This window comes from Phodopus roborovskii, unplaced genomic scaffold, assembly GCF_943737965.1.
Source record: "Phodopus roborovskii unplaced genomic scaffold, PHOROB, whole genome shotgun sequence".
In the NCBI taxonomy this organism is placed as follows: domain Eukaryota; kingdom Metazoa; phylum Chordata; class Mammalia; order Rodentia; family Cricetidae; genus Phodopus; species Phodopus roborovskii.
In genome coordinates this window covers 472589-484415 of record NW_026125940.1, presented here as the reverse complement: position 1 = coordinate 484415, position 11827 = coordinate 472589, and the positions used below count along the sequence as shown (strand labels likewise).

The 11827-nt window shown below is 42.2% G+C and overlaps 1 pseudogene; it reads left to right on the top strand.

The window, feature by feature from the left end:
• The first annotated feature begins 6203 nt into the window (after positions 1 to 6203).
• On the top strand, positions 6204 to 7019 carry LOC127218072 (dehydrodolichyl diphosphate synthase complex subunit Nus1-like; annotated as a pseudogene).
• The last annotated feature ends 4808 nt before the right edge of the window (positions 7020 to 11827 follow it).

Sequence of the window (11827 nt, the reverse complement as noted above, 5' to 3'; positions counted from 1 at the left end):
CCCATTTGAGAAGGTTTCACCTTAAAAGAGGTAAAAATCAGCCAGGTGTAGTAGTGCATACATCACTCAGAAAAGTGAACAGAGGAGGCTGGTATTAAAAGCCTGCCTCAAGTACATAATAGTGAGTTTGAGGCCAGCTTGTGCTACAAAGGGCTGTCATATAAAAAGAGGGAATGGAGCATAAAATCAGGTTAGAATAGAACATTTTTGGGCACCACGGCATCAAATGAAAAAGCTGTTATTGTACTCTGGACTGAGTGTAAGAAACCTGATTGTCTTGAGACACTGTGAAGTATCTGGAGCAAAGGTTTGTTGTTGCTTCTTCTTCTTCTTCTTTTTTTTTTTTTTTTTTTTTTTTGTTTTTCTTTCTTTCTTTTTCCTTCAGAGACTGGATTTCTCTGTGTAATAGCCCTGGCTGTCCTGGAACCCACTATGTAGACCAGGCTGGTCTCAAACTCACAGAGGTCTGCCTGCTTCTGTTTCCTGAGTGCTGGGGATTTAAAGGCAGACCAAAGGTTTTAAGAATGAAATAAACTTGACTTCGAATCACGGAGCAACTAATTTCAGATAGTATGATGTGACCAGGTTACAGAATCGCACGGAGCCCCCACTGCCACACTACCACATCTACTGACTAGATAAGACTGATTGCTGTGTAACTTTTTTTCTTTTCTTTTTTTGGGTTTTGGTTTTTCCAGACAGGGCTTCTCTGTATTGCTTTGGAACTCACTCTGTAGACCAGGCTGGTCTCAAACTCACAGAAATCCACTTGCCTCTGTCTCCCGAAGGCTGGGATTAAAGGCTACCACCGGGTAGTGTTCTTGAAGTGGTTGGGGATCAGAGATGAGGAGGGCATGGTAGCATACCTTTGCCGGGATTGGTCCCCTCGTGGATCCTGTGACCGCCATATCTGGTGACTCACAGTGGATGGTAGCTCGGACTTGCTCCTCCCTCATTCCCTTCCTCCCACCATGCTGCTGTTCCTCTTTCCCGACCAACCGGCCTTGCCTCAGTGTTTAGTACAGAGGTGGCAATCCTTCTCCGCAGCGGGAAGAGGAGAGCGCCTGGTCGGTCTCCCACCGCCCCTCCCACCGTGGCTACGCTTCTTGGTTTGAGGGAGCTCGTGTCCCGTGGGGGCGCACGAGATGGGTGTGTCGCGGCAGGAACCTTCTTTTGCCTCCCAGCGTCCACTTGGCCCTTGTCCGAGTACCTAGCTATCGAATTCTGGCACATAGATTTAAAGACTGAGGGGAAGGGTAGCCCTTCCGTCCCTGGGGTTATGGGGAGCGGGCATAGGGTTCCTGGGGAGTGCTTCATTGTCTGCAGGCTCGCACGGACTCCCATTCCCTCTGTGGGCAGCTTTTGCCTAGGCTTGCCACGAGCTAGGGCGAGACACACCGCCCCAGGCGAAAAATGGATAAACAAAAACAATAGTAATTCGATATCTTGAAGCTTTGCAGTTTAAATAAGTTATCACGGGAAGCTGCCGATGTAGAAGACAAAACATCAATTTTAGAGCCAGATGGATATAGCTTCAAATTTAGATGAGCGATTTAGTACCTGTGTGACTGTTAATGGGACATTTTTCCTTTCTGAATACTGTTTATTTTTTTAGGCTTCATCTTAATCGTGTGTGTGTGTGTGTGTGTGTATGTGTGTGTGTGTGTGCATGTCTGTGTGTGGGGTATGTATATGTGAATGCAGGTACCTTGAGGCCAGACATGTCAATTCCTGGAGTCCGGAGTTACAGACTGTTTTGAGTCACTTGGCATAAGGGAAGGAAACTAAACTCAGGGCCTGCACAAGAGCATTGTTGCCTCTCTGAACTGCTGAGCCATCTCTCTAGCCCCCTCCCAATACTGGTTTCTTTATGATATGCAAAAACATGACAAATAATGGATTTCATTCTCTTGATAAATATTTGTTATATGCTAAACACAGTACTCCATTTTCAGATGTAAAGCTAAATAATCATTGTTCTTAAGCATCTTACATTCAGCTGGACTGCGGATTACAGAGGCAGGTGGATCTTTGTGAGTTTGAGGCCACCCTGGTCTACAGAGTGAGTTCTAGAACAGCCAGAGCTGTTACACAGAGAAACTCTGTCTTGAAAAAAAATCTTACACCCAGTGTCAGTGACATGCCTGAAAACACAGCACCTGATAGGTTGAGGCCATAGGGTTAATAAAAGTTTGAGTCTAACCTGGACTACTGATAAATTCTAGGCCCACCTTCGTTGCAGAATGACAGACTCTCAAAGAAGAAGAGGAGGAGGATAAAGGGAGGTAGAAAGAGAGACTTCTATTTTTCTAGTATGAAATGACAAACATGGACATAATACATTCGTGCTAGTACTATGCTACAACAGGGGACCAAATAAAGAAGTTGATAATTTGATGTGAGGACAAGGCTGAAAAGAGGAGGCAGGGAACCAGGAGACTCAAATTAGATATTTTAGGCAGCCTATGAAAAGTAGATTAAAAAGCAGGTTAAAAATGCTAAATGATGTATAGATTGCTAGTATTCAGGTATCTGTACTGGCCTGCCCTTGGGTTCTGATAGGATAGCACCTCCTGTGCAAGTTCACTATGTTCCCTATTTCTCTTTTCTCTTCCTCTCTTCTTCTTTCTCTCCCTCCCTCCTCCTCTTCCTCCCTCTATCCTCTCTCTGTTTCTTTCTCCCTCTGCTTCTCTGCCCCCTTCTGCTGCTCCTGTCCCCAGAGGCCAATCTCCCCCTCCCCTCCCCCTTTAATGTTCCATTTCTCCTATTAAAACAAAACAAAACTTAAAAAAAAAAAAACTGTCCACATGAACTCTGTCCCGTGGCGTCTTTTTTCTGAAGTGCTACCTTTTCACCTTTTCAATGACAATTGGCTCCCTGACCGGGAAATGTACTCCTGGCGTTTCCTCCTGCCTGAAGGCAGTTTGAGGTTGCTAGGACCCTGGAACCCACTCCACATAAGACAACCTCTGATCTCTGGGTCCCTGCATTCAAAACCCATATGACTGGAGAGCCTACCTCTGGCTATTTCCCAAGTAAGGTCTCTGGAGAGTGGTTTTGCACCTTTTGGCCTTGTTAAACCCTGGTACCAGGCAACTATAGCTCTTTCAACACATCAGAGCCCATGATCCCCACCCCTTTGTGTGAGGATTCTCTGGGCAGCCTGTGCCTATCTCATTTCTCAGACCCTGGGTCCTTTGGCTCCCACCCTTTGATTGAGCGAATCATTGGGTGACTTTCTTTCTCTCCATACTTGCCACTGGATCTCATTCTGTCTTGCTCATGGGGAATAAGCCTATCAAAAATCCACTTCCTGGCACTTTATATGTTGATATTTTTTATGGGACCTTTGCACATTCTGCCAGTGCTCTTGATAGATGGAAAGTAGTACTAGCCTTTCCCCCATTCACTCTTCTGCTCCCCCTCCCCAATAAACCTCTTACATTAACTCTGTTTGCTTAGTGACAGAGCCCACCAAAAGATAATCACTTCACCCTGGGACCCTACCCACCTGTGTCACCCTCTTCCACCTGCAACAAATCTGCTTTCTCTTTCACTGGCAGCTTTGGCTTCCATTCAATATTGGCAATCGAGTCCTGGGTGGGAGGCTTCATTTCTTCAGCACAGTCTTCTGCTTGTCTTCTAGCTTTTCTTGAAGTCCTCAAACCAGGAGACTGTCTCTCTCAGGCTTGGCTCAGAGTCCTCTGCCCTATCATTTGCATGCTGACTCACTGGGCAGCCTGTGCCTGTTTCAAATTTCACCCTCTCAGAATTCCTTCGATGATAAGAATTACGGACTCTTGGGGTCTTACTTCTTCACCTCACTCATGGGATCTGTGTCATCATCTATACCTAACTCCTTGCTCCCATTGGGATGATTTTTTTGGAGACAGACTGATTAGCTATTGTTGCAGGACTACCAGCTATTGGCCACAGAGATGGAGGTGCAAGACTATCAACCCTGTCTGGGAGTCAACTTGGATGGACTTCAAATAGCATTTTGCCAGGTCTGGGTGGCACCTGATGTTTCCACAGAGCCTGGATAGAGAAGTGAAACATCCATCTACTTGAGGATGTGGCCAGCACCCCAGCTTTCCCAGGTTCCCCAAAGATGAAGGACACCACCCCCCAAAGTCAGCAGAACACAGCATCCTCATCCCAGCCTCACCTACCTCCCCTTTTCTAACTCCTCACCTTATTATAATACATGAGAAGGGAGGAATTAGAAAGTTGTACTTTAAACAGCAGCAGGAGAGAGACACCATGAGACAGGTCATGTGGAAGGGTTTTTTATTCAGGGAAAGTGAATGGGAAAAGGAGGGAGGGGAGGGCGGAGACCAGCCTCTGAGGACAGGAGCAGCAGAAGAGAAAAGAGAGGTGAGTGGGGGAGACAGAGAGAAAGGTAGAGGAGCAGAGAGAGAAAGGAATAGACAAAGATGGGAGGCGAGCAAGGCCCTTAAGTGGCTCTTAAGTGGCTGTAGCTGAGGGTATATCCTGTCAGAACACCAAGGGCAGGCCAGTACAGATGCCAGAATACTAACAGATATTTAATTTTTGTTTGCTTTCTTTCCTGTAGTATTTGGAATTGAAACTAGGGCCTAGCACATACTAAGCAGTAGTCTACCACTGACCTATATCCACAGTCCTCTTCTTACTTATTAAGGCAGGAGTTCACCACTTTATCCAAGCTAGACTTGAACTTATTATGTAGCCTCCTTGAACTTGAAATCCTCCTGCCTTAGCTTCTGTAGCAGCTGGGATCACAGATCTGGGACACCAAGTCCAACTGAGATTTAGGTTGTTTTTTTAGACCAAGTCTCAAATTCTTGGGCTTTATCAATCAATCCTCCAGCCTTAGCTTCTCAACTGCCTGGGAATACTGAACAGAACCATATGCTACCACACCTAGCTATTTTATACAAGTATAACACATACAGAAAAATACAGAGGAAATAAATACACATTTGAATGTATTGCCACAAATTAAAACTGTATAAAGCACCATAATAAAGTGCTCAACAGCAGCCAAGGTGTTTCCCCAATACCCACCCTCATTATTCCTTTCTTCTCCAAAGGTTAGCACTATCTTCACCTTTCAAAAGAGTGGCCAGCAAGTCAGAGATAGCTCAGTGGTTAAAAGCACTTGTTGCTCTTCCCGGGGACCTAGGTTTGAGTCCCAGCACTTATTGAGGGCTCATAACTGTCTGTAACTCCAGTTACAGGGGACCTGGCAGGCCCACTTTTGTCCTTCATAGGCACCAGGCACAAACACACAAGCATGGTGCACAGACATATGTGCAGGCAAAACACCCATACACACACACACACACACACACACACACACACACACACACACACAAAACCTTAAAATAAAAGTAAAAAAGATAATAATAGTGATGATGATAAGAAACCACAAAAAATAAATGCCATGGTTTTGCTCCTATGTGGCACCTCAATTTAAAATCATATATACACATAACTACGTGTTATTTTAAAATTACATAATTTTAAATTTAGTTTCCGTGTGTGTGTGTGTGTGTGTGTGTGTGTGTGTGTGTGTGTGTCTTTAAGTAACAAAGGTGGAAAGTACATCATGAGGGAAGGGTTAGGTAGGGTGAAAAGGTAAGTTGCACTGACTAGGAGAGGAAGGGCATCAGTGGAAGGAGACAGAGGAAGGGGCAGAGCAAAGAAGCATGGAGTAAAGGGACAGTACGATGGCTATGGCACTGCATATACAGATTCATGATGAAACCTAGCCTGTTATATGCTAACTTAGAAAATTACTTTTTTAAAAAAAGCAGAGACTAGTTGTGCCTATTCCTTAAACTCATATATTACAAACAGAATTGTACACCACATGCTCTTCTAATTTAGAGTATTTTGTTCCCATTCTAATTGTGAGATTACTCCATGTGGTCATTTGAATTCTCCGTGGTATGTGACTGTTAAGAAGATGATTGTTTTGTAACTTTGCCTGGGTAGATGTGAACAAATGTCTGTTCAACACAAATAGGGTGACAACAGACCATAAATATTCCAAGCCCAGGTTGCTAAACCAAGGAATTTATTGGGCTTACTTTGGAAACAACTGCATCTAAGAAAAGCCCCACTGCAGCACAGGTGACAATCTCCCCAAAGGCTAAGAAAGAAACATTAAAATCTGTACGTCAGTAGCAAGGGTCCCGCTCGGGGGCGGGACGACGATGCGGAGCAGCTATGGTTTGCGCTGGCCGCGGGAGCACGTAGGACCCTGTCACCCGCAGATATGGGCCAGAGGGAGAAGGTACCCTAGCGCCACAGGAGTGTAACTGGACTGTGCAAGCTGGTGTGGCCAGTGCTGCACTCGCTGCTCTGTGCACCGCAAGCTCACCTGCAGGCTCCACGTGGCTTCTGGTCCCAGGAACTGGATCTGGGGGTGCTGCTGTGGCTCCGCCTCCACCGCGGTCCTAGCGCCGCTCCGCTTCACGCTTCACAAGTCCCTGGCCTTCTGCGAGAACCTGAGTCATCACCGCCACCCTCATGGGGGACCCTGGCCGACCGCCACCCAACCCCAGCTGCGCTGGCGCGCGGACAGCTGGTCCCTGAAAAAGCCGCCCGTGTACAGGGGTCTGGTGATCACCGACGAGGAGCAGGAGCCCAGTTTCTCAGACATTGAGAGCCTCGTGGTGTAGTGTATATCCATGGGACTCTCCTGCATTAGTGTTCACGACCACCAAGTTATTTTCAAGAGAAATAATTCCAGATTGATGGACGAATTTTTAAAACAACAGCAGGAACTTTGGGGCCTAGGGTGTTCCAAATACTCACCAGAGTTTGTAGATAGTAACGACAAAGAGGATCCCGTTTTAAATTGCCCTTCAGCAGCGAATGGAAAAGCAGATATTGTGAAAGCTGCCCAGGGCTTCTGCCATTCAGTAGCTCAGATGTGGATGGCTCTGATAGATGGCTTACTTAGTTCACATGATTTCCCTGATCCTGATTTAGTGTTGAAGTTTGGTCCAGTGGAAAGCACAGATTGACTGAGAACATTGCCTTCTCACCTAAACATCAGTTATGAGGACTCCATTGGAGAATGGAGTACAGCTTTATTCATCAACCAATAAGAGAAACATATATTCACAGCACACAGAAGGTCCTCCTCTACCACAGACCTACAGATGAAGCAAGTAGCGAACTGAGACTTCAGATGAAAGGTTTCAGCTCCTGCACTCCTCTGTTTTTGCGGAGAGTGGAGGGGTGAGTAGAGAGAGTTGCTATAGTTGTTTGTAGTGGGAGGGGATAATTTCCGCTTAGTCTTTCTTAGTGACCAAATTTTAATTTTTATGAATAATACATTGACTTACTAGTGGAAGTATTCTCATTGTGAGGGACGTTCGGAGATTCTGGATTGTTCACATGTTGGAAGGTTGCTCATCTGCAGAGCAAAGACAGCCTCCTCAGTTTTCCATCTGTTCCATTTCTGCATTATAGTAAGCATTGGGTCTTGAGAGTACTGCTCTTGTCCCTGGTCTGGGCTGTAAAGACCATTAGAAAAATCCTTGAATTAGGCAGTTGAAAACCAAAGAAGTGAATAAATACTCATCTTAAAGATGGAAAATTTCCTAAGAGGACAGTTTTGATTTCCTTATGTGATGGATGGGTAGTATGCTCTATAGTACCCAAACCGTTAAAAAATGTTTTCATTAGCTTTTTATTTAAGATAAACACATCAGGGAAGATACCAAGGCAGCTTTTACCCTCAAAAGTAACCAGTTTCTCTCTTGAGTGCTCCTGGGGTTTTCTTTGCCCAGGAAATCTCAGTGATGTCTTTGCTAATGATTAAGCAGGATGGAGGCCTGTATTAAGCCTGTGAGAATAGTTTAATTTGATCTTCTATGTTCTCTTGTGTTCTAGAGAACAGTACTGTTTCTGACAGAATTGAGTTCTTGATAGTGTCTAATATTTTTCCACTGATAATCTTTGGATGGAAACTATTCTTTATATTTCATGGACAGTTTTCAGAAAATTTTTATCATGTGTCATGTACATTTAAAATAGAGTAGTCTAAATACTAGGCCTCTGAAAAGTAGCAAAGACTCATGGTTTGGAAAGTATGTCTGAAATTGCTTGTCAGACTCTGAAAAATATGTTTTTCAGTTTTGAATTACAAACCCCCAAAAATGATTTTAAAAATATACTTGAAATAAAATGATTCAAATGAAAAAAAGATGCATGTCTTTGACAGTCAATATTGTTAAACAAACTTTAACAATATTGCATATCATTCACTCAAATTGGATCTGTGCTATTTTTAAGCTATGTAAATTATTGTTTGCTTTTTTTTTAAAGACAGGGTCTCACTATGTGGTCCTGGTTGGCCTTCAACTAGCCATATAAAAGAGGCAGATTTTATGAGGCTGCTGGCAGTGGGACCAGTATTTATCGCTAGGGCACAAATAGGCTTTGGGAGCCCATTCCCCATACAGGGATACTCTCTCAGCCTAGATACACAGGTGAGGGTCTAGATTTTGCTCCAAATGATGTGACAGACTTTGGGGAACATTGATGATTCCCCATGAAAGGCCTCACCCTCTCTGAGGAGTGGATGGGGGTGGGATGGGGAGGTGGTGATGGGGGCATGGGAGGAGAGTAGGGAGGGGGAAATTGGATTGGTATGTAAAATAAGATTGTTTTAAAGATAAAAAGATTTTAAAAGGTAGATTTTGAACTCACAAAATCTGTTTGTCTCTGTCTCCTGAGTGCTGGGACTGAAGGACTGTACACTAGGGCAGTTTGCTTCTTTTTCAATAAGGCCACAAAGCAAATACTTTTAAATCTCTGTTTGTTTTAGATTCCACCCATATTTTCCTTTTGGGACTTGTCACTATGCTTATTTCCACTCTTTTTGGAATGTACTTAACATACAATTAAATACAAAATATTAAACTGTAATTTTTCTCCCTTTTTTGTAGTGCTAAGAGTTGAAGCCAGGGCCTTGAATATGCTAGGCAAGCACCCCACAACTGAGATGTTTCCCTAGCCCTATTCTTTCTGCTTTAGTGTCAGATATCCTTCTGAAACTACATTTTTTTCTTCTTTAATTGTGTTATTTAGAAATTTATTTAGCAAGGGTTTCTTGTAGTCATCTTGGTTTTTGATTGTGAAAATGCTTTTTTTCCCTCTAATCATTAAAATAGGCTTTATTTTGCCATTTCATTTTAAAAATTTATTAACATTTTATATTTATGGGTATTTTGCCTCCTCAATATTTATGTTAGAAATACAAACTCTTGAGGCTGGAGAGATGCCTACCTAGGTGGTTAAGAGTGATAGCTGCTTTTCCAGAAGACCCAAGTTCAATTCTGAGTACCGCATAGGGTACCACTTGTAGCTCTAGCTCCAGGGGAATCCAACACCATTTTCTGAAACCTTCACATATGTGTTAGACACTATATATACACATATAAATTTTTTAAATCTTTAAAAATACTCTTAAAATTTTAATGATCATCACAATATTAATACTACACAAGAAAACCTAATAGTTCTTTAATATTTAAGATCGTTAAGTGTCTTCTCAGTCATTGTGCACAAATGCTGATTGCTTAAAACTCTCTCTCTCTGTCTGTCTTTCTCTCTTTCTCTCTCCTTGAATCAGGTCTCAAATATGGCACCCATAATGAAATCAATTAATTCAGTCCTGAAGTGTCTCTTTCTTTCCTTTTTTTTTTGTTTTGCTTTTTTGAGATAAGTCTATATACCCTGGTTGTCCTACATATATCAGGCTGGCCCCGATCTTACAGAGATCCATCTGGCTCTGCCTCCCAAGTGCCGGGATAAATGGTGTGTGCCACCTCACCCAGATCTTCATGTATCTTCTTGCCTTCCTGTTTCCCTTTGAAATTTTTGTTGAAACGGAGTCATTTATCCATTTGAAGTTCTGACTAGGGATCTTACAATTTACACCCTTTCCTTTCTTTTCAGTTTATTCAAACTTGAACCAAATACATAATAGTCCTTAACCAGAGAACACACATATAAATTAGACCATCAAAACTTACACTTTACAGGGCAGAGGGATGGTTCAGTGGTTAAGAACATTTGCTGCTCTTCTAGGGAACCTGAATTTGGATCCCAGCACCCGTATCAGTTCCGAGGGGATCTGACATCCTCCTCTGGCCTATGCAGGCACCCATACACTAAATACACACACACACACACACACACACACACACACACACACACACACACACACACACCAAAAATATGAATCTTATAAAAAAAACTTATACTTCTTCCACCATTGGACAAAGTAACCATTTTATGTTAGTGCCAACACTGACAATTGATGGCTACCATGGGAGGAAGAGTCAATTTTCTTCAGGGATAAGGACCCTGAGAGGCTACCCAGGCTCCAAAAGATGGTCCTACAGGTATTCACAAACAGTCAGCATTAAATAGATTCTGGTTTTTTTTTAATTTATTGTTTTTAGTTGCAGGATGAGTTGAAAGAAAAAATTAAGGGTTTTTCTTTTTCACTTGTATGAGTTTTAAAAAAGAACACATGAAATTGAGAAGGAAAAGTGGTGAGGGAAGAAGTAGAGGGAAAGGAATGGAGGGGTGGATTTTATCAGAGCACATTATTTTCAAGTATGAAATTCTCAAACAAGCATTAAAATGTGTATGTTAATGCATGCCTATAATACCAATATATTGGAGGTGGAGATAGGAAGAGCAAAATCGCAAGGTTACTCTCAGCTACATTGAGAATTTGATATAAGCCTGAGATACATGAGATGTGTCAAAGAGCAACAGAAACAAAAGAAAAAGACTCCCACAACATATATAACGTAGAACAAGCAGAGAACTTAAAACTATGGATAAGCTAGGTCTGACACAGGCTGGCAACACCAGACACTCAGGAAGCTAAAGGCAGAAGGATTGCAAATCCAAGATCTGACTGGACCACACACTGAGGATAATAGTAAATATTTTTAAGAAATATTATCCAGCTGGTGGTGGCACATGCCTTTCATCTTACCACTCAGGAGGCACAGGTAGACAGCCTTGAGTTCCAGAGAAACCCTACCTTGAAAAACCAAAGAAAGAAATATATGCATTAACATATGGAAAATACATGATTTATTTGAAATTTTAGCTGAAAATATTTCTTTCAAAAATGAAGAAAACCAGTTTGTGTATGTCTGGTTACACCTTTTTTGTTATAAGTACTACAGCATCAATTTTAATTTTCCTGGATTTCTAAATGACTGTATTTCCAGTGGGGAAGAAATATGTTGAGGCCTATCCCCTCTGGGTTATTCGCATAGTAACTGCTGAAAAGGCAACTTTCTGAACGCACATGAAATAAACTGAATTAACATTGATGGACAAACTTTGTGAAGGAAACCGAGTATTCACAAATTAATGTCAACATTAAGAGACCATTCTGCCCTTGCCAGGCACATAGCCAGCTCTAAATTATAAGCTAATATGTTCATTCTTGCCATAAGCAACCATTAATTGCATGGTATTTTTAATGTTCTGTTTACATTGCCTTTCTATACATTTTGGCATATTAATAAAATACAAACATAAAAATAACAGGGTACTTTGCATAAATTTTGAAAAATGTTTTTACCAAGAAAACTAGTGGAGACTGTCAATGATATATTTATTGTTTTATCTTGTGGTGCTTCAGACTTAGAGCCTTATTAGGTAAGATTATTATAATCTAAATACTTTACAAAGAAACAGAGATCTAAAAGTAAACTCGTCAATGTCTTTAAAAAATATTTCCCCTTGCACATTTATACAACAAGGATATATGTTCAACTGTGTTCATAGC